This window comes from Molossus molossus, unplaced genomic scaffold (assembly GCF_014108415.1).
Source record: "Molossus molossus isolate mMolMol1 unplaced genomic scaffold, mMolMol1.p scaffold_m16_p_10, whole genome shotgun sequence".
Taxonomy (NCBI): domain Eukaryota; kingdom Metazoa; phylum Chordata; class Mammalia; order Chiroptera; family Molossidae; genus Molossus; species Molossus molossus.
The window spans coordinates 75,693,606-75,716,894 of record NW_023425345.1 but is presented as its reverse complement, the minus strand read 5'-3'; positions in this window follow the sequence as shown (position 1 = coordinate 75,716,894).

The window sequence follows — 23,289 nt, the reverse complement described above, 5'->3', positions numbered from 1 at the left end:
AGCCTTATGGGGTTTCCTTTTTAGGTAACCTGTTCCTTCTCCCTTGCTGCTTTTAAGATTCTCTCTTTGTCTTGAATTTTTGTCACTTTGATTACTATGTGTCTTGGCATGTGCTTATTTGGTTTCTTCTTACTTGGGGCTCTCTGTGCTTCTTGAACTTGAATAACTTCTTCCTTCACCAAATTAGGGAAGTTTTCTGTCACTATTTCTTCAAGTATATTCTCTAACCCTTGCTCATTTTCTTCTTTTTCTGGGACTCCTATGATGCAAATGTTATTACGTTTCCAGTTGTCCCACAGTTCCCTTAAGCTGTTTTCCTGTTTTTCAATCATTTTTTCCTTTTGGTTTTCTGATTGGTTGATTTTTTTACCCTTTCTTCTAAATCACTGATCCTCAGCTTCCTCTCCTCTGCTCTTTAAACTTTCCAATGTGTTTTTTTTTATTTCTGATATGTCATTGTTCATTTCTTCTTGGTGGTTTTTAATTTCCAACTGGTTGATTTTCAACATTTCTGTCTTTACTCATGGTGCTCATGTCCTTACACATGCTGTTGAGCTTCCTCAACATCATGGCTCTAAATTCTAGTTCTGTTAACTTGCTTAACTGCACCTCATTTATCTCATCTTCCGTAGAGGTCTCTTGTTCTTCCATTTGGCTTTTTTGTGTGTTTCACCATTTTGGCTATCACAGTGGGCTTTGGAGTCTGCCAAATTTTCCCTGTGGGTGTTGGTGTTCTGCTCTTTGTGGCTCTCTCTCCTGGGTTTGAATGAGGCAGGGAGGACCCACTTTAAACACCACTGTCAAGTCTTAACTTTCCTGGTTAGAGTTGCTAGCCCAGGGAATGGTAGTTATTCTCTAGCTTTTTTGCCTGGAGGCTATTAGTAGCGGTCACCTGAAGAACCTTGGTTTCTGAGTTGAATGAAAAACTCCCTCAAGTGCTTAGTATAAGAGGATTTCCTGAGGGTGGGGCAGATGCTGGTTATTAATGGGCTTCGATTAGCATTTTAATGGCCACTGTGTGGCATTGAATCTCCAAGGGAGGTCCTGCAGCCTCTCCCCAGGGCCCTTGGAAGGAGTAAGATGACCACAATCCTGCGTGGTTGCACTCAGCAAAAGCTCTGAGCACCCTCTAAATCCCGCATGTTCCCTCACAGTTCCAGTCCAGTCTGCCTTCCCTCTGCCAGAGCCCAAGGTGAGTGACTGCTGCCAATTTAGCTTCTGTCTGGGTTCTGCTCCATGGAGCCACCTGCTACTTTAACCCGAGGGCATCGCTCCCAGCTAAGTGCGGGCGAGGCTGTGGCAGCTCCAAGCCAAAGGCATAGCACCCAGCCGAGGCCACAGGAACCAGCCGAGGGCACAGCTTCCAGCCAAGTCCGCAGGTTCCAGCTCAGGCAGCAGCAGGTCCCAGCCCAGGCCTCTGTGGACCGTGGGCCCCTGGCCCCTTCTCGTGTCCTCGCAAGCCTACCAGGATTGAGTCAGTGTCCCTGGTTATGTGGTCCTCCAAGCTGCCTTTTGGTTGCCCCTTTCTGACAATTTGTCTTTATTTTCATTTTAATTTCAGTTTGGTCCTGGGAGATGGTCTGTATAGCTTCCATTCACTCCACCGCCATTTTTTCTCCTAAAAAATGAATGTCATTTAAACCCCAAAATCAGGGGAAAAAAATGGTGGCAGAGTGAATGGAGCTACACAGACCATCTCCCAGGACCAAACTGGATTCACAAGGAAAATAAAGGCAAATCTTCAGGAAGGGGCAACCGAAAGACACCTTGGCGGACCACATAACCAGGGACACCGACTCAATCCTGGTAGGCTTGCGAGGATGCGAGAGGGGACCGGGAGCCCACAGTCCGCAACAGCCTGGGTGGGGACCGGGGAACTCGGCGGTGGGAAGTTGCTGCTAACGTCTCCGATGAGACCCCGCCTGAGTCCTGCGAACTCTGCTGCCTGCTAAGCCCTCGGCTGGTGCCGCACGGGCTGGCACGGACTGGCTCTGACCAGGATACTCAGCGTACCGCTGCTACCCAGGCTGACTCCCCCGAACTCTGAGTGCTAAGCCCTCGGCTGGTGCCACACAGACTCACGGGGACCAGGGGACTCTAGTGGAAGTTGCGGCCACCCTGGCAGTGTCCCGCTACCACGGCTCGGTCCTAGGGTATCTGCTGAGTGCAAAACCCTCTGCTGGTGCCATAGCCACAGCCGCCCTTGGCTGGAAGCAATGCTCTCAGGTTAAAAGTCCCAGGCGGCTCCACGACGCAGAGTCTAGACAGAGCTAAATGCTCACCGTGGGCTTCAGCAGAGGGAAGGCAGACTGGACTGGAACTGTGTGGGGACACTCAGGTTTGGAGGGTGCTGGGAGTTTTCGCTGAGTGCAGCCACACAGGACTGTGGTCATTTTACTCCTTCCCAGGGCCCTGGGGAGAAGCGAGGCAGAGGCTCTTCCTGCAGAGATTCAAGCCCACCTGGTGGCCATTGAAGAGCTAATTGAGGCCCATTAACAACCAGCAGCTGCCCCAACCCCGGGAAATCCTCTTACACTGAGCACCTGAGGGAGTTTTTCAGGCAACTCAGAAACCAAGGGTCTTCAGGTGACCTCTACTAATAGCCTCCAAGCAAAAAAAAAAAAAAAAAAAAAAAAAAAAAAAAAAAAAAAAAAGCTAGAGGATAACTACCATTCCCTGGGCTAGCAACACTAACCAGAAAAGCTAAGACTTGAAGGTGGGGTTTAAAGTGGGTCCTCCCTGGCTCATCCAAACCCAGGAGAGGGAACCACAAACAGCAGAACACCAACACCCACAAGGAAAATTTGGCAGACTCCAAAGACCACTGTGATAGCCAAAATGGGGAAAAACAGAAACAAAAGCCAAATTTAAAAACATGAGACCTCTACCGAAGTAGAGATAAATGAGGTGCAGTTAAGCAAGTTAACAGAACTAGAATTTAGAGCCATGATGTTGAGGAAGCTCAACAGCATGTGTAAGGACATGAGCACCATGAGTAAAGACATAGAAATGTTGAAAATCAACCAGTTGGAAATGAAAAACCAACTGGAAGAAATGAAGAATGACATCTCAAGAATGAAAAACACATTGGAAAGTCTAAAAAGCAGAGTAGGGGAAGCTGAGGACCGTATCAGTGAATTAGACGACAGGCTAGAAAAAATCACCCAATCAGAAAACCAAAAGGAAAAAATTATTAAAAAACAGGAAGACAGCTTAAGAGAACTGTGGGACAACTGGAAACGGAATAATAATCGCATCATAGGAGTCCCTGAGGAAGAATAAAATAAGCAAGGGTTAGAGAATATATTCAAAGAAATAGTGACAGAAAACTTACCTAATTTGGTGAAGGAGGAGGTATTCAGGTTCAAGAAGCCCAGAGAGCCCTAAGTAAGAAGAACCCAAACAGGCCCACACCAAGACACATAGTCATCAAACTGACAAAAATTAAAGAAAAAGAGAGGATCCTAAAAGCAGCAAGAGATAAGCAACAGGTTACCTACAAAAGAAACCCCATAAGGCTCTCAGCTGACTTCTCACAAGAAACACTACAGGCCAGAAGGGAATGGCATGAAGTAATTAAGGTCATGAAAAACAAAGATTTGAATCCAAGACTACTCTACCCAGCAAGGCTATCATTCAAAATAGAAAGTCAAATAAACAGCTTCCCAGACAAAATTTTAAAAAAGGCTAAAGGAATACATTAGCACCAAACCAGCACAGCAAGAAAGGTTAAAAGGACTGCTGTAATTGCCAGGAGAAATAGGAAGAAAAATAGAACCACACTAAACAAAAATGGCAATAAATAAGTACATATCAATAATCACCTTAAATGTAAATGGATTGAATGCTCCCATAAAAAGACACAGAGTAGCTGATTGGATAAGAAAGCATAACTCATCTATATGTTGTTTACAAGAGACCCACCTCACAACAAAAGACTCACATAGGTTGAAAATGAAGGGATGGGAAAAAATCTTCCAAGCAAACGAACAGAAAAAAAAGCTGGGGTAGCAATACTGATATCTCATAAAATAGAATTCAGAATGAAGGCCATAATTAGACACAAAGAAGGCCACTACATAATATTGAAAGGATCTTTCCAACAGGAAGATATAACCTTGATAAACATATATGCACCCAATGTAGGAGCACCAAAATATATTTAAAAACTTCTGGAGGACTTCAAAGGAGAAATTGATAGCAATACAATCATAGCAGGGGACTTCAACACCCCGTTGACATCGCTGGATAGATCCTCTAGACAAAAAATTAGCAAGGAAACAGAGACTCTAAATGAAGCACTAGACCAAATGGATTTAATAGATATCTACTGAGAACTACACCCCAAAACTAAAGAATGTACATTCTTCTCAAGTGCGCATGAGACATTCTCAAAGATAGACCACATATTAGGGCACAAACTAAGTCTCTACAAGTTCAAAAAGATTGAACTTATATCAAGCACCTTCTCAGATCACAATGGCATGAAACTAGAAATCAATTGCAAGAAGAACATACAAAGAAATTTGAACACCTGGAAGCTAAATAACATGTTATTAAACAATGAATGGGTCACCGAGGAGATCAAGGAAGAAATCAGAAACTTCCTGGAAACCAATGAAAATGAAGACACAACAACACAAAATCCATGGGATGCAGCGAAAGCAGTTCTGAGAGGGAAGTTCATAGCACTACAGGCCTACCTCAAAAAAGAAGAAAAATCTCTAATAGACTATCAAACCTCACAACTTAAAGAACTAGATAGCAAACAAAAAGAAAGCCCCAGAGCAAGTAGAAGGAAGGAAATATAAAGATCAGAGCAGAAATAAATGACATAGAGACCAAAAAAAGCAATTCAAAGGATCAATAAAACAAAGAGCTGGTTTTTCAAAAAGATAAACAAGATTGATGGACCCTTAGCTAGACTCACCAAGAAACAAAGACACAGAACCAAAATACACAGAATCAGAAATGAAAGAGGAGAGATAACAACTGACACCACAGAAATACAAAAGATCGTTAACAACTACTATGAACAATTATATGGCAACAAATTCCACAATCTAAGCGAAATGGACAAATTTCTAGAAACACAGAGTCTCCCAAACCTAGATCAGGAAGACATAGAAAACTTGAACAGACCACGGGGCAGTTTTACCGAACATTCAAAGAAGAAATAATACCCATTCTCCTCAAACTATATCAAAAAATTGAAGAAGAAGAAGGAAGACTTCCAAATTCGTTTTATGATGCCAGCATAATTCTAATTCCAAAACCAGAAAAAGACACAACAAAGAAAGAAAACTACAGGCCAATATCCCTGATGAACATAGATGACAAAATCTTGAACAAAATACTAGCAAATCGGATCCAGCAATACACCAAAAAAATTATCCACCATGACCAAGTGGGATTCATCCCAGGGATGCAAGGCTGGTACAATATTCGCAAATCCATAAATGTGATACACCACATAAATAAAATGAAGAATAAAAACCACATGATAATATCAATAGATGCTGAAAAAGCCTTCGACAAAATCCAGCATCCATTTCTGATAAAAACACTCAGCAGTGTGGGAAGAGAGGGATCATATCTAGACATACTAAAGGCTATACAGTGATACCTCGGTTCTTGAACATAATTCGTTCCAGGAGGACGGTCGAGAACCGAATTGTTCGAGAACCGAAGCAATGAAAATAGGAAAGTGTGACTCCACAACGCGTGACTCTCTCTCTGCACTCACACTGATGACGCAAGCAAGGTGCGCTGGGCTGAATGAACGCCATTCGGCTCAACTCGGCTCATCTCGGAAGTTCGAGTTCCAAATATTTGTTCGGATTCCGAGACAAAAGTTTCTCAAATCTCCTGGTCGAATACCGATTTGGTCGAAAACCGAGGCGTTCAAGAACCGAGGTATCACTGTATATGAAAGACCTACAGCCAACATCATACTCAATGGGCAAAAATTAAAGCATTTCCCTTAAGAACAAGAATAAGGCAAGGATGCCCACTTTCGCCACTCCTATTTAACATAGTACTGGAAGTCTTAGCCACAGCAATCAGACAGGAAGAAAAAATGAAAGGGATGCAAATTGGAAAGGAGGAAGTAAAATTGTTATTATTTGCAGATTACATGATACTATACATAGAAAACCCCAAAGACTCCATCAAAAGTTTACTAGACTTAATAAATGAATTTGGCAAAGTAGCAGGATACAAAATTAATGTCAAGAAATCGATGGCATTCTTATACACCAAAGATGAACTCACAGAAAGAGAAACTAAGCAAAAAATCCCATTTACCATTGCGGCAAAAAAATTAAGATACCTAGGAATAAACTTAACCAAAGAAATAAAGGACCTATTCGCAGAAAACTACAAGTCATTAAAAAAAGAAATAGAGGAAGATATAAAAAAGTGGAAGCACATACCCTGTTCATGGATTGGGAGAGTTAACATCATTAAAATGTCCATATTACCCAAAGCAATCTATAGATTCAACGCAATCCCCATCAAAGTACCAACAGCATACTTCACAGTATTAGAACAATTATTTCAAAAGTTCATATGGAACCAAAAAAGGTCTTGAATAGCCACAGCAATCTTGAAAAGGAAGAACAAAGTTGGAGGGATCACAATACCAGATTTCAGGTTATACTACAAAGCCACTGTAATCAAAACTGCCTGCTACTGGCACAAGAACAGACATATAGACCAGTGGAACAGAACAGAGAAATCAGAAATGGACCCAAGGCAATATGCTCCATTAATATTTGACAAAGGTGGCAAGAGCATACAGTGGAGTAAGGACAGCCTCTTTAGTAAATGGTGCTGGGAAAATTGGACAGCTACTTGTAGAAAAATGAAACTAGACCATCAACTTACACCATACACAAGAATAAACTCAAAATAGATAAAAGACTTAAATGTAACTCATGAATCCATACAAATCCTAGAAGAGACTGCAGGCAACAAAATTTCAGACATCATACGCAGCAGAATTTTTACTGACACATCACCTAAGGCAATAGAAACAAAGGAGAAAATGAACACATGGGACTACATCAAACTCAAAAGCTTCTGCACAGCGAAAGATACAATCATCAAAACGGAAAGGCTACCCACTGTATGGGAGAGCATAATTGACAATGATACATCAGATAAGGGGTTAATTTCCAATACATATAGAGTGCTGATACAACTCCACAAAAGGAAGACAAAGAATCCAATTAAAAAATGGGCAGAGGATCTAAATAGACACCTCTCCAAACAGGACATACAAATGGCTAAGAAACATATGAAGAAATGCTCATCACCACTAATCATCAGAGAGATGCAAATTAAAACAACGAGGTATCACCTCACACCTGTCAGAATGGCCGCATCAACAAATCATCAAACAACAAGTGTTGGCGAGGGTATAAAGAAAAGGGGACTCTAGTACACTGCTGGTGGGAATGCAGACTGGTGCAGCCACTATGGCAAACAATATGGTGTTACCTCAAAAAATTAAAAATTGAACTTCCATTTGACCCAGTGATCCCACTTCTAGGAATATACCCTAAGAAGCCTGAAACACCAATCAGAAAGAATATATGTACCCCTATATTTGTAGCAGCACTATTTACAATAGCTAAGACCTGGAAACAGCCCAAGTGTTCATCAGTAGACGAACGAATAAAAAAGCAGTGGTACATATACACAATGGAGTACTACGCAGCTGCAAGAAAGAAAGACCTTTTATCCTTTGAGACTACATGGAGGGACCTGGAAAGTATCATCCTAAGTGAAACAAGCCAAACAGAGAAAGACAAGTTTCATATGATCTCACTTATTTGTGGATTATAATGAACATAACAGTCTGAGGAAGGGGGTAGTCCCAGAGATGCGGAAGTGGAATACAGACTGACAATCCCCTAAATAGGGGGGAGGAGAGAGATAAACCACAGAACTTATATGCATGTATGCATGAACAGTGGACATAGACAACAAACTGGGGAAAGGGCAAGGAGGGAGGGGGAGGGGGAATCAGTGGGGGAAAAAGGAGAAACATCTATAACAAAAATTAATTAATAAAAAATAAATTGAAAGAAGACCAAAAGGAAGCCTACAGCATCAAAGGACATTAAGAACTCATCAACATATTCTTCGTTATTCAATAGCTAATGCACTATGTACTAGATATTCATTCAAACATAGATAAGGAAGAGATAAAGAGGATTGACTTTTACTAAGGACCTGCTACAGTACTCGTCCCCCTAATCCATTGGGGTATGCATTCCAAGACCCTCAGGTGATGCCTGAAACCACAGATAGTAGCAAACTTCCACTTTTTTATTTAAAGGAAGCACTTTACAACTTTCCTTTGGATGCCCAAATTGCCAGCATCACTACTGTTCTACTTTGGGGCCATTATTAGGTAGAATAAGAGTGACCTGAACAAAAGCATTGCGATACCATGACAGTTAATCTGATAATCAAGATGGCTACTGAGTGACCGAGGGGTGGGGACCACCTGCAGCGTGGAGATGCTGGACAAAGGACTGATTCAGGTCCCCGGAGGGACAGAGTGGAATGGTGTGAGATTTTATCACTCTACTCAGAATGGCGTGCCACTTAAAATTAATGAATTGTTTATTTCTGGAATTTTACCATTTAACATTTCGAACTACAGACTGGTAATTGAAACCACAGAAAGGGGGGACTACTGTATAAACTAGGCATTTCATTTTTCTAATAACATTGTGTTGTAGGTAAAAAAAAATAAAATAAAATAAAAATGAACCCCAAAATCAAAAGAAACAAGTCATTAATATTGCCTAACCTCGTCATGCGGAAACAAAACGAAAGAAAGAAAGAAAGAAAGAAAGAAAGAAAGGAAGGAAGGAAGGAAGGAAGGAAGGAAGGAAGGAAGGAAGGAAGGAAGGAAGGAAGGAAGGAAGGAAGGGAGACACAAATTAATTAGAAATGTAAGACAAACCATCATTACTGATCCCATTGTTATTAAATGAAAATAAAGATTCATTATTAGGTAAAGGACTTAAATAGACATTTTTAAAAAGAAGACATAATGGCCAATAGTTACATGAAACGGTGTTGAAAATCACTAACCATCAGAGCCAAAGGTTCATGGATGCACCATTAAATATGCTTTAAGAAGGGAAATATATATCAAAACCATAAGGAGATATCACCTCACATTTGTTAGCATGTCTATTACTAAATTTATAAAAAATGACAAGTGTTTGTGAGGATGTAGAGAAAAGGGAACTCTTGTACGCTATTGGTGCAATGTAAATTAGCACAACCACTATGGAAAACTGTATGGAGGTTTCCTTAAATCTACACTTGAAACCTATATACTGTTATTAACCAATGTTAACCCAATAAATTTCATGAGAAATAGAATGAAGAGAGCATTCTCAACTTCAAAAAAATAATAAAAGAAAATAATCTGCAGATAACCTCTTTAGTACAATAAATTTGTAGAGAAAAAAATAGGTTATTTATTAAATTGCACCATATATCTGATCCTATTATTTTATTTTATTTATTTTTTTTTTTTTTTATCCTCACCCGAGGATATTTTTTTCCATTTTTGGTACAGATAGAATGGGAGGGAGAGAGAGGAAGGGAGAGAGAGTGAGAAACATCGACGTGAAGGGACACATCGAGTGGCTGCCACCCGCACGACCAACCAGGGCCGGGGACAAACTGCAACCAAGGTACGTGCCCTTAGCGGGAACCGAACCCGGGTCTCTCCAGACCGCAGGCCAACGCTCTAACCGCTGAGCCAAACCGGCCAGGGCTGATCCTATTATTTTATAATATGATGTAGTTGTTATCATCCTGCACTTATTAATTATCAGCCTACCCTTTTTTATGATTAAGATACATTAATTTGACAAAATTTATTGAAGTGTATGCATTTAAGTATAGTATCGTTTACTATAGTAATTTGTATCCTTCTTTATTTTTTTATTTAATTAATTTATTTCTGTTACAGATGTTTCTCCTTTTTCCCACACTGATAACCCCCACCCTCACCCTTCCCACCCTGTCTCTACCTTTGTTGTCCATGTCCATTATTCATGCATACATAGATATAAGTTCTGTGGTTTATCTCTCCCCCAACCCTCTCTTCTTGGAATTGTCAGTCTGTACCCCATTTCCACGTCTCTGGGACTACCCCATTCCTCAGACTGTTATGTTCATTATATTCCACAAATAAGTGAGATCATATGATACTTGTTTTTCTCTGTTTGGCTTGGTTCGCTTAGGATGATACGCACCCGGTCCTTTCATGTCATCTCAAAGGATAACAGATCTTTCTTTCTTACAGCTGCATAGTACTCCATTGTGTATATGTACCACACTTTTTTATCCATTCATCTACTGATGGACTTTTGGGCTGTTTCCAGATCTTAGCTATTGTAAATAGTGCTGCTACAAACATGGGGGTACATGTATTCTTTCTGATTTGTGTTTCAGGTTTTTAGGGTATATTCCTAGAAGCTGCACCAGTCTGCATTCCCACCAGCAGTGTACTAGAGTCCCCTTTTCTCCACACCCTCGCCAACACTTGTTGTTTGATGATTTGTTGATGGCGGCCATTCTAACAGGTATGAGGTGATACCTCATTGTTTAATTTGCATCTCTCTGATGATTAGTGATGTTGAGCATTTCTTCATGTGTCTGTTAGCCATTTGTATGTCCTGCTTGGGAAGGTGTCTATTCAGCTCCTCTGCCCATTTTTTAATTGGGTTCTTTGTCTTCCTTTTGTGGAGTTGTATGAGCACTCTATATATATTGCAAATTAGCCCCTTATCTGATATATCATTGGCAATTATGTTCTCCCATAGAGTGGGTTGCCTTTCCATTTTGCTGGTTGTTTCTTTTGCTCTGCAGAAGCTTTTGAGTTTCATGTAGTCCCATGTGTCCATTTTCTCCTTTGTTTCTGTTGCCTTAGGTGATGTATCAGTGAATATTCTGCTGTGTATGATGTCTGAAATTTTCTTGCCTAGATTTTCTTCAATGATTTTTATGGATTCATAAATCAAATTTAAGTCTTTTATACATTTTGAGTTTATTCTTGTGTATGGTGTAAGTTGATGGTCTAGTTTCATTTTTTTGTATGTAGCTGTCCAATTTTCCCAACACCATTTATTAAAGAGGCTGTCTTTACTCCACTGTATGTTCTTGCCTCCTTTGTCAAATATTGATTGAGCATATTGCCTTGGGTCTATTTCTGGGTTCTCTATTCTATTACATTGATCGATCTGCCTGTTCTTGTGCCAGTACCAGGCTGTTTTGATTACTGTGGCTTTGTAGTATAAACTAAAAACTGGTAATATGATCCCTCCAACTTTGTCCTTCTTTTTCAAGATTGCTGTGGCTATTCGGGGTCTTTTTTGGTTCCATATGAACTTCTAAGTATCTGTTCTAGTTCTGTGAAGTATGTCATTTGTATTTTGATGGGGATTGCATTGAATCTATAGATTGCTTTGGGTAATATGGACATTTTAATGATGTTAATACTTCCAATCCATGGATAAAGTATGTGCTTCCACTTTTTTATGTCTTCCTCTATTTCTTCGTTCAGTGACCTGTAGTTTTCAGTGAGTAGGTCTTTTATATCTTTGGTTAAGTTTATTCCTAGATATCTTAATTTTTTTGCTGTGATGGTAAATTGGATTGTTTTCGTAGTTTCTCTTTCTGTGAGTTCATCATTGGTGTATAAGAATGCCGTCAATTTCTTGACATTAATTTTGTATCCTGCTACTTTGCCAAATTCAATTAAGTCTAGTACATTTTTGATAGTCTTTGGGGTTTTCTACGTATAGTATCATGTCATCTGTGAATAATGCCAGTTTCACTTTCTCCTTTTCAATATGTATTCCTTTTACTTTTTCTTTCTGTCTCATCGCTGTAGCTAAGACTTTCAGTACTATGTTAAACAAGAGTGGCGAAAGTGGGCATTCTTGCCTTGTTCCTGTTCTTAAGGGAAATGCTTTTAGTTTTGGCCCATTGAGTATGATGTTGTCTGTAGGTCTCTCATATATGGCCTTTATTATGTCTAGATACGATCCCTCTATTTTTGCATTGCTGAGCATTGTTATCAGAAATGGGTGCTGGATTTGTCAAATACTTTTTCAGCACCTATTGATGTGATCATATGATTTTTATCTTTCATTTTGTTTCTGTGGTGTATCACATTTATTGATTTGGGAATATTGTACCAGCCTTGCATCTCTGAGATGAATTCCACCTGGTCATGGTGAATAATTTTTTTTGATGTATTGCTGGATTCAATTTGCTAGTATTTTGTTCAGGATTTTGACATCTATGTTCATCAGAAATATTATACTGTAGTTTTCTTTCTTTGTAATGTCTTTTTCTGGTTTTGGAATTAGAATTATGCTAGCCTCATAAAGCAAGTTTGGAAGTCTCTTCTTGAATATTTTGAAATAGTATGAGGAGAAGGGATATTAGTTCATTGAATGTTCAGTAAAATTCCCCAGGGAAGCCATCCAGGCCTGGGCTTTTGTTTGCGGGAAGAGTCTTGATTACATCTTTAGTTTCTTTTGTTGTTATTGGTCTGTTCAAGTTTTTTATCTGTTCCTGGCTCAGTTTTGAGTAAATAGGTGTTTCTAGAAATGTGTCCAGTTAGCTTAGATTGTCAAATTTGTTGCCGTATAATTGTTCATAATATCTGTTAACAATCCTTTGTATTTCTGTGGTGTCAGTTATTTCTCCTCTTTCATTTCTGATTTTGTGTATTATGTTTCTCTTGCTTTGTTTCTTGATGAGTCTACCTAATAGTCCATCAATCTTGTTTATCTTTTTAAAGAAGCAGCTCTTTGTTTCATTGATCCTTTGAACTGTTTTTTGGTATCCATGTCATTCATTTCTGCTCTGATCTTTACTAGTTCCTTCCTTATACTTACTCTGGGGTTTTCCTTTTGTTTGTTTTCTAGCTCTTTAAGTTGTGAGGTTAGATAGTTTATTAAAAATTTTTCTTGCTTCTTGACGTAAGCCTGTAGTGCTATGAACTTCCCTCTCAGAACTGCTTTTGCTGCATACCATAGATTTGGTGTTGTTTTCTGTTCATTTTCATTGGTTTCCAGAAATTTTTAATTTCTTCCTTGATCTCCATGGTAACTCATTTATTGTTCAATAACATGCTGTTTAGCCTCCATGTTTTCAAATGTCTTTGCATGTTCTTGTTGCTGTTGATTACTAGTTTCATGCCATTGTGATCTGAGAATAAGTTCAATCTTCTTGAACTTGTAGAGACTTAGTTTGTGTCCTAACATGTGGTCTGTCTTTGAAAATGTCCCTTGTGCACTAGAGAAGAATGTGAATTCTGCAGTGTTGGGGTGTAATTCTCTGTAGATATCTATTAAATCCATTTGATCTAACACTTCATTTAGAGTCTGTGTTGCTTTCTTAATTTTTTGTCTAGAAGATCTATCCAGTGATGTCAGCGGGGTGTTGAAGTCCCCTCCTATGATTGTATTGCTGTTGATTTCTCCCTTGAAGTCCTCCAGATGATTTTTATATATGTTGGTGCTCTTATATTGGGTGTATATATGTTTACCAAGGTTATATCTTTCTGTTGGATAGATCCTTTCAATATTATGTAGTAGCCTTCTTTGTCTCTAGTTATGATCTTTATTTTGAAATCTATTTTATCAGATATGAGTATTGCTGCCCCAGCTTTTTTTTGCTTTCCATTTGCTTAGTTGATTTTTTTTTTTATCCCTTCACTTTCAACCTATGTGAGTCTTTTGTTGTGAGGTGGGTTTCTTGTAAACAACATATATGTGAGTCATGCTTTCTTATCCAGTCAGCTACTCTGTGTCTTTTATCGAAGCATTCAAACCATTCCCATTTAAGCTGATAATTGATATGTACTTATTTATTGCCATTTTTGTTCAGTGTCGTTCTATTTTTCTTCCTATTTCTTCTACTAATTACCACAGTCCTTTTAGCTTATCTTGCAGTGCTGGTTTTGTGTAATATATTCCCTTAACCTTTTTTTGTCTGGAAAGTTCTTTATTTGACCTTCTATGTTGAATGATAGCCTCACTGGATAGAGTAGTCCTGGATTCAAATACTTGTTTTTTATGACCTTGATTACTTCATGCCACTCTCTTCTGGCCTGTAATGTTTCTGTTGAGAAGTCAGCTGAGAGCCTTATGGGGTTTCCTTTGTAGGTAACCTCTTGCTTATCTCTTGCTACCTTTAGGGTTCTCTCTTTGTCTTTAATTTTTGGCATTTTGATTACTATGTGTCTTGATGTGGGCCTGTTTGGGTTCTTCTTACTTGGGGCTCTCTGTGCTTCTTGAACTTGAACGCCTTCTTTCTTCACCAAGTTAGAAATGATTTCTGTCACTATTTCTTCAAATATATTCTCTAACCCTTGCCCATTTTCTTCCTTTTTGTGGACTCCTATGATGTGAAAGTTATTATGTTTCCAACTGTCCCACAGTTCTCTTAAGCTGTCTTCCTGTTTTTAATTGTTTTTTCCTTTTGGTTTTCTGATCGGTTTATTTTTTCTACCCTGTCTTCTAATTCACTGATCTGATCCTCACTTCCTCTACTCTGCTGGCTAGTCCTTCCAATGTGTTCTTAATTTCTGCTATGTCATTCTTCATTTCCAGTTGGTTTGTTTTCAGTGTTTCTATATCTTTACTCATGGTGCTGATGTCCTTACTCATGCTGTTTAGCTTCCTGAAGATCATGGCTCTAAACTCTACCTCTGATAATTTGCTTAGCTGCATTTCATTGATCTCATCTTTGATAGAGTTTCTTGTTCTTTCATTTTGGGATTTGTTTCTTTGTTTTACCATTTTGGCTATCTCCGTGGGTTTTGGAGCCTACCAAATTTTCCCTGTGGGTGTTGGTGTTCTGCTGTTTGTGGCTCTCTCTGCTGGGTTTGGATGAGCCTGGTGGGTCCATGTTAAACACTACTGTCAAGTCTTACTTTCCTGGGTAGATTTGCAAACCCAGAAATGGTTCAGTTATCTTCTACCTTTTTCCTGGTGGCTAGTAGTCTCTGTTTTTCAGTGCCTTGCAATGTGGCCCTGGTGTTCAGTGTCCCTGGTTATATGGTCCTGTCCTGCTGCTTTTCTGTTGCTTTTTTCCAAGGATTTGTTTTTATTTTAGTTGTAATTCTCGTTTGGTCCTTGGAGATCGTCTGTGTAGCTTCTATTCACTCCACCTCCATTTTCACATTCTCTATGCCTATCTTGTGTACAACTGGGTCCCAAAGGCCTTCCTTGTGCCCTCATACTCTGCAGGTCCAGGGGGTAACTGGATCACACAGTCCCTTTGGGGATCCAGCGTTATACCTATGTTAAGGGCTGTTGGGTCACACAGGCCTCTCTGGTGCTTCAGCACCCTGCTTTTCCTGCCAGTAACTGGATGGCACAGTCCCTGCTGGGTCACACAGGCCTCTCTGGTGCTTCAGCACCCCGCAGGTCCCATGGGTGACTCTATTGCACAGTCCCTGCAAGGTTGCACAGGCCTCTCTGTGCTCCCCGCACCCTGCAATTCCCATGGGCATGCAGCTGGATGGCACCAGTCTCTCTAGGGCTCTAGCCTCCCATTGCACTTGTGAGCTACTGGACTGCACAGGCCTCTGTGGAGCCTCAGGTCCTGCCGCTGGTGGCTGGGGAGTGCTGCTGCCCTGTGGGGCTCAACCCCTGCTCAGCTTTTGCTGTAGATTTTGGGGATGGGTCTCAGCTGGTGGTCCATACTTCTGTTGCCTGGGGATAGATGTCTGCTCCCTAGCCTCTGTTTCTGGGGGTATATCTGGACTCTGGGCCGCTACTGTGGGGGATGCTGCTGGGCTCTGGGCTGTCTATGGCTTCTGTGACCAGCACCTTGGGAGCTCCACTACTGTGCACCGGTCTGTGTTGACACAGAATGTCCACTGGTGCGATGGTGCCAGGTGTGCTGTTGGGCTCAGGTTGCTGGGCTGTAGCTGCTCCCACTGCCTCCTCCCAGGGAAGACCTGGGATCTTCCAACATGGTGGGACCTCCCAGAGGCGCAGGGAGAAGCACCCTGAAGGGCTGCTTACTGTGGAATCCGGCTGCTCCTGTCCACAGCACAGGAACTTTCTGCTTTGTGGCTCTGCACTGCTCAGGTTTAGTCAACCACCTTCATGTCCACTCACACTCTCTCACACACTCATTCACTCCTTAACACACTCACCCTCCCACTGGTCCTGCCTGCCACCATCTTGTAACTAATCTTTTATAAATGGTTATTTTGTGATGATATATTTCTGGTTAATCTTGGGTTCCTTAGAACTTTCAATAGAAAAAAATTTTAATAAATTTTAGCCCAATTCATATCTCAAAATTAGCATGTAAATATCTGTTGAAATTTTTCATGGATTTTATAATTAATTTACTTAGCTCTTTAGTCAGTTTCAACTTAATTGTTTTATCAATGTAAGAAATATTTTACTGGGAGGCAACAGATCAATGTTTCTCTCTCATATCAATGTTCTCTCTCTCTCCCTCCCTCCAGCTTCCTTCCTCTCTCTCTAAAAAATAAAATCAATAAACATATATTATGTTTTTTAAAGGCACCTGAAGCCCTGGCCGGTTACTCTGTGGTTAGAGCATAGGCCTGCAGACCAAAGAGTCATGGGTTCAATCCTGGTCAAGGACACATACCTCAGTTGCAGTTCAATCCCCAGGCCTGATTGGGGTTGTGCAGGAGGTAACCAATAAATGTGTCTCTCTCACATCAATGTTTCTCTCTCTCCCTCCCTCCCACTCTCTCTGAAAATCAATGAAAAAATATCCTTGGGTGAGGATTAAAAACAAACAAAAAAAAGGCACCTGTGAAACTGGGGAAAATATATACAACTTAGATAATACACAAAAGTTTTAAAATTTACATATTTAAAGAGCTCTTGCCAATAAATAAAAGAAACATTCCAATAGAAAACCGGCTAAGGGCATAAACAAGGAATTTTACCTACCATAAAAAAAACAAGATACAAATTGTCATTATCTTCTAAAGAAAAAACAAGTGTAGCCTGGCCAGTGTGGCTCAGTGGTTGAGCATTGACCCATGCACCAAGAGGTCACTGGTTCAATTCCCGGTCAGGGCACATGCCCAGATTGTGGGCCTGATCCCCAGTTGGGGCATGCAGAGGTAGCCAGTCAATGTTCTCTTTCATTAATGTTTCTCTCTCTCCCTGTCCCTTCCTCTCTCTCTAAAATCAATTTTTAAAAAATTATTTAAAAAAAAGAAAAGAAAAAACGAGTGTAATTTCTCTAATTAAAGCAATATACAGAAAGGGAACTGAAAAATTATCACTAGTCAAAGAAGTAACAGAGATGGATTATGGATTGATGCCTTCATGATGTTCTTGTGTCCTTTTTTTTTACCTTTTGCTTATCTGTTTTTCTGGTTTTCTATTAAAGATATCTTAAATTCATAATTAAAGAATTTATTTATTGTAAAAAATTTTCTAGAATATATTAAAATGTATTCAAAAATAAATAAAAGTAACCCAATATACACCAACCACCCTTAAAAAAAAAAAAAGGAAATATTTTACATTCATTAATATTAAAGTAGCCAATCCTTTACCAAATATAAAGAGTATGCATTAAGTAATTTCCCAATAAAAACTTTGATAATTATTAGTCATGGTTCTATTCTAATAGACAAAAAAACTTTCAAAGATATACATTGAATCTCGAATCAAGAGTTACACAAAATTTTTTCCAGTTCTGAATTTAACATGTTTAATTGGTGGTCATACATTCAGAATATAATAAATTATTTAACAATCACTTTGAACAAAAAGAACAAATTACTGAATATACTCCCTTTCTATGAATTCTGCAAGAGTCTTTTTGCAGATGCATTGTGAAAATTTTATTTTGTATCATTCACCAAAAATTTAGGTCCAGAAAATACAAATATATACTACTAAGGACAAAAAGGATTTAAATTTGGCATGTATAGAAAACCTACTGGAAAAAAAAAAATGTACCAGATGCCACTTGTCTAGTAGGAAAAATTAGATAAATATAATAGAACAATATATAAACTTTGCTTGCTTCATTTTCTAATGTGAAAGAAACAATTCTTAACGAGGCTTTTTCAGATAAACCTATCTCATTAGTACTATCTTTATATATCAGTTTCTCAATTTTTATTGTATCTTGATGATGTGCCTAACTACTAACTACATCTTACCTAAAATACATATTTAATATATTTTTATTAAAAAGTAAAACGTGTATTTTTATATTATGTTTTCCTAATTTTATCATAAATGTATTTATCTTTATTGTTGAAAGTATTACAGATGTACCTCTTTTTTCTTTCATTGACCCCCCAACCTGTTCCTGTCCACCCCACCTTCACCACACTATTGTCTGTGTCCATTGGTTATGCATTATGCATATAAGTTCTTGGGTTTCCTTCTGGCCCCTTCCTCGTGCTATTTTCTGCTTCTTCACAAGTTTACATTGGATTATATCGGATTATATAGCCTTGGCTTTTAGTCAGGTAAAAATAAAATAACATTGAAAATACTAAATAATTCAAAGACTACTATTTCCTCACTGTTCTTTTCTTTCTTTTTATAAATTAAATTTATTGGGGCGACATTGGTTAATAAGATTATATAGGTTTTAGGTGCACATTTCTATGATACATGATCTGTATATTGCATTGTGTGCACACCACAGAAAGTAAAATGATCTTCTAGAGTCACCATACATTTAACCCACTTTACCCTTTACCATCACCCCAAACCCCCTTCACTCTGGTAACCACCATACTGTTTTCTGTGTCCATCAGTTTCTGTTTTTCTTGTTTGCTCATTTGTTGCTTTCAGTTTTATATCCCTCATATGAATGAAACCTTATGGTACTTGACTTTCTCTGTCTGACTTATTTTGCTTAGGATGAAATTCTCGAAGTCTATCCATGTTGTTTCAAATAGTAGTATTTCATCTTTTCTTATGGGTGAGTAGTATTCCATTGCATATATGTACCACATCTTCTTTATCCAACCATCTATGAAAGGACACTTTGGTTGTTTAAATGTCTCAGCCACTGTGAATAATGTTGTAATAAACATAGGGATTCATATTTCTTTGTGAATGCATGTCTTCAAATTTTGGGGGTTGATACCCAGGGTTGCTGAGTCATATGATAATTCTATTAATATTTTGAGATGTGTCCATACTGCTTTTCATAGTGGCTATACCGTTAACTTCCCACCAGCAGTGAATGAGGGTTTTTTCCCTCCACAACCTCTCCAACAGTTGGTATTACTTGTCTTGTTGACAATAGCCATTCTAACAGGTTTGAGGTGGTATCTCATTATAGTTTTTATTTTATTATTAATTTATTTTTGTTTTGATTTGCATTTTTCTAATACCTAGAGAAGTTGAACATCTTTTCATATATCTGTTGGCCATTTGTATGTCTTCTTGGGAGAAGTGTCTACTCAGGCCCTCTGCCCATTTTTATTTTATTTTATTTTATTTTTTGGTACGTGCCCCTAGCAGGAACTGAACCCGGGACTCTCTGGTCCACATGCCGATGCTCCAACTGCTGAGCCAAACCAGCCCATTTTTATTTTATTTTATTTTTATTTATTTATTTATTTATTTTTGTTATAGATGTTTCCCCTTTTTCCCCATTGACACCCTTCTCCCCATCCCTCCCCACCCTGTCCCCAGCTTTGGTGTCCATGTCCATCGGTCATGCATACATGCATATAAGTTATGTGGTTTACCTCCTCTCCACCCCCTCTTCTAGGGATCGTCAGTCTGTACCCTACTTCCACATCTCTGGGACTACCTTGTTCTTCAGACTGTTATGTTTATTATATTCCACAAATTAGTGAGATCATATGATACTTGTCTTTCTCTGTTTGGCTTGTTTCACTTAGGATGATACTTTCCAGGTCCCTCCATGTACTCTCAAAGGATAAGAGATCTTTCTTACAGCTGCATAGTACTCCACTGTGTGTATGTACCACAGCTGTTTTATCCATTCGTCTACTGCCTCTGCCCATCTTTAATTAGATTATTTGTTTGTTTGGTGCTGAGTTGTATGAGTTCTTTATATATTTTAGATATTGGTCCCTTATTAAAGCTGTTGTTTGCAAATATCTTCTCCCATTTGGTTGGTTCCTTTTTTGTTTGGTTGGCAGTTTTTTCTTTTTGCTGTGCAGAAGCTCTTTAATTTGATAAAATGATAGTCCCATCATTTATTCTTGCAGTTGGTTCTTTTCCCTTTGGGGTCAAATTCATAGTCTTCTCTAAGATCAAGGTTCATAAGTTTAGTACCTATCTTTTTTATGTAATTTATTGTTCAGATCTTAGATTTAGGTCTTTAACTCCATTTTTTAGTTAATTTTTGTACAAAAGGACAAATTGTAGTCTAGCTTTATTCTTTTACATGTTGCTTTCCTATTTTCCCAGGACCATTAATTGAAGAGGCTTTCTTTCTTTCTTTTATCCATTATATGTTTTGGGTTCCTTTGTCAAAAATAATTTTCCCATATATATGTGGTTTTATTTCTGAGCTCTCAATTTTGTTCCATTGGTCTGTAAGTCTGTTTTTGTTTTGTTTCCAATACAATGTTGTTTTGATTTTTGTCACTTGGCAGTGTAATTTGAAGTAAGGGAGCATGATACCCAACTATGTTCTTTTTCTAAGGAATGCTTTGGCTATTTGTGGTCTTTGGTGGTTTCATAAAAATCTGGTGATTTTTTGTTCTGTTTTTTTTTTTTTTTAATGTCATTGGGGTTTTTAAAGGGGATTACATTAAGTCTGTATATTGCTGTGGGTAATATGGCTATTTTAACCATGTTGATTCTTTCTATCCATGAACATGGAATATCTTCACATTTTATTGTCTTTTTCACTCTTTTAATAATGCTTTGTAGTTTTCAGTATATAGGTCCTTAACATTCTTTGTTAAGTTTATTCCTAGGTATTTTATTCTCTTTGGTGTAATTGTAAAATGAATTTTTTAATTTCTTTTTCTGAAATTTAATTGTTCGTATACAGGAATGCAGTAAATTTTGTATATTGATTTTATGTCCTGCAACTTTACTGTATTTGTTTATTGTTTCTAATAGGTTTTTGGTGAAGTTTTTTGAGTTTTCTATATAAAGAATCATGTCATCTGCAAAAAGTGACACTTTTATTTCTTCCTTCTCAATTAGGATGTCTTTTCTTTCTTTCTCTTGACTGATTGCTCTGGCTAGGACTTCCACAACTATGTTGAATAAGAGTGGTCAGAATGGGCATCCTTATCTTATTACTGATTTTAGAGGAAAAACTTTCAGTTTTTCACCATTGAATATGATATTAGCTTAGGTTTTGTCATAATGGCCTTTATTAAGTTAAGATGCTTCCCTTCTATACCCACGTTATTGAGTGTCTTAATCATAAATGAATGTTGTATCTTATCAAATGTTTTTTCCATACCTATTAATAATATCACATGATTTTTATCCTTATTTTGTTAACGTGATATATTACATTGATTAACTTACATATGTTGAACAGTCCTTGTGGCCTTGGAATGAACCCCACATGGTTGTGAAGTATTATTTTTTAATGTATTGTTGTGTTTGATTTGCTAATATTTTGTTTAGGATTTTTGCATCTGTATTCATCAGAGATATTGGTCTGTAGTGTGTGTGTGTGTGTGTGTGTGTGTGTGTGTGTGTGTGTTATGCTGTCCAGGTGCTGTCACTGATCTTTGTATTATACACTTCCCAGAGGTGTAATGTTTAAAAAATAATAATTTCCCAAGGTTACCTAATTAAAATTATTCAACTACATTAAAGTGCATTCACTAATACCATTCCTCTCTAGAGACATTTTAATTCTGTTTTTCTGCAAGAATCCCCTGTGATTATTTTGAGAAAAAATTAAAATGAAACCAGTCTATTTAGGAAATAATAGTTATAAAAACAAGGCTTCCTGTAGGAAGGTAAAAGAAATTATAACCAAGTTTCCTTTTACTGAAGTTACTGAGAGCCCAGTAAGATTTTTCTACCATCTAAAGTTAAAATGTTATTTTTATGTAAATTTTTGAAAACAAGATCTAACTAAATGTCTGGCTTTGGATTGTACAACTGGAGATTGGTTCTTACTATTCAAGGATTCTTTCTCACAAACTTTTATTCTTATGCCATGCAACTCACCTCTTTTTCAGAGTTGTTATTTCTTGATTTCTACTCATGGTTTTGGGCCTTCTTCTTATGAACTAAGAGCTTTGCCTAATTAAACAGCAAAATACAGAACTAGCTCAACTCTATTTACCTGTTTCACTGATAATTATTTTCCTGATCCCACATTTTTATTTTTATTTTATGTTTAATTTGAGGGGAAGTGTTACCCACATTCCAAGAAAGGTTAGCCTCTGATTCTGCTGTGTCATCAATGCAAACTTAAGACAGGGCTCTATTTGCTGCTGCCCTCTCCCATTTCCAAGACTGCTGGCTCTGTTCCTAAACAACAAGTAAGTAAGAGCCACAGTTACTCAAGAAAAAAATTTGCAATACTACCTGAATCTCAAACTTGAGACTTTATATAGATTGACTTCTTAAGGCTACCCATAGAGCTTTAGCCACCATGTCACCAACTCTTTCATTGATCACAAGTTTTAAGACCTTTTGAATACTTTGCTTGCAGTCTGAATGTAGTACCTTCTACCAGCAGATGGGACTATGTCACCTTTCTATCAGGGCCTCCCTACTTCAAGAATAAATTTTGTACTGGACTTATTCTTGCCTATATTTCATCTCACTCCATGCAACCAGGATCATTCTGCCGCATTCCACCTACACGCTATACAAATATGTTATTAGATAAGAAAAATCAAAGGCAGAAACAAGTTGTGTAATCTATGAAATGCTCCAAAATAAACATCAACACTGACAATTAAAGTAAGGCAACAGAGTATTTGGGTTTCCACAGTCAAACTGCTACCACATGGGATTATAGAATCGTAAGTATATTTTTTATTTCTCACTTCATTTATTTTTGCATTTTCTAATCAGTTTATAACGTATATAACTTAACTTTGGCTATTAGAAGCTCTTCTAAAAACAATAGATTATTATTTAATTCAGAAAGAAAAAAGTTTGCATTTTGTTTGTTTATGAATATATATGTATACATATGTGTGTATATGTGTGTGTATATATATAAATACGTGTGTATGTGTGTATATATATATTATTTTTGATGGGCCTGATATTTTTGTTA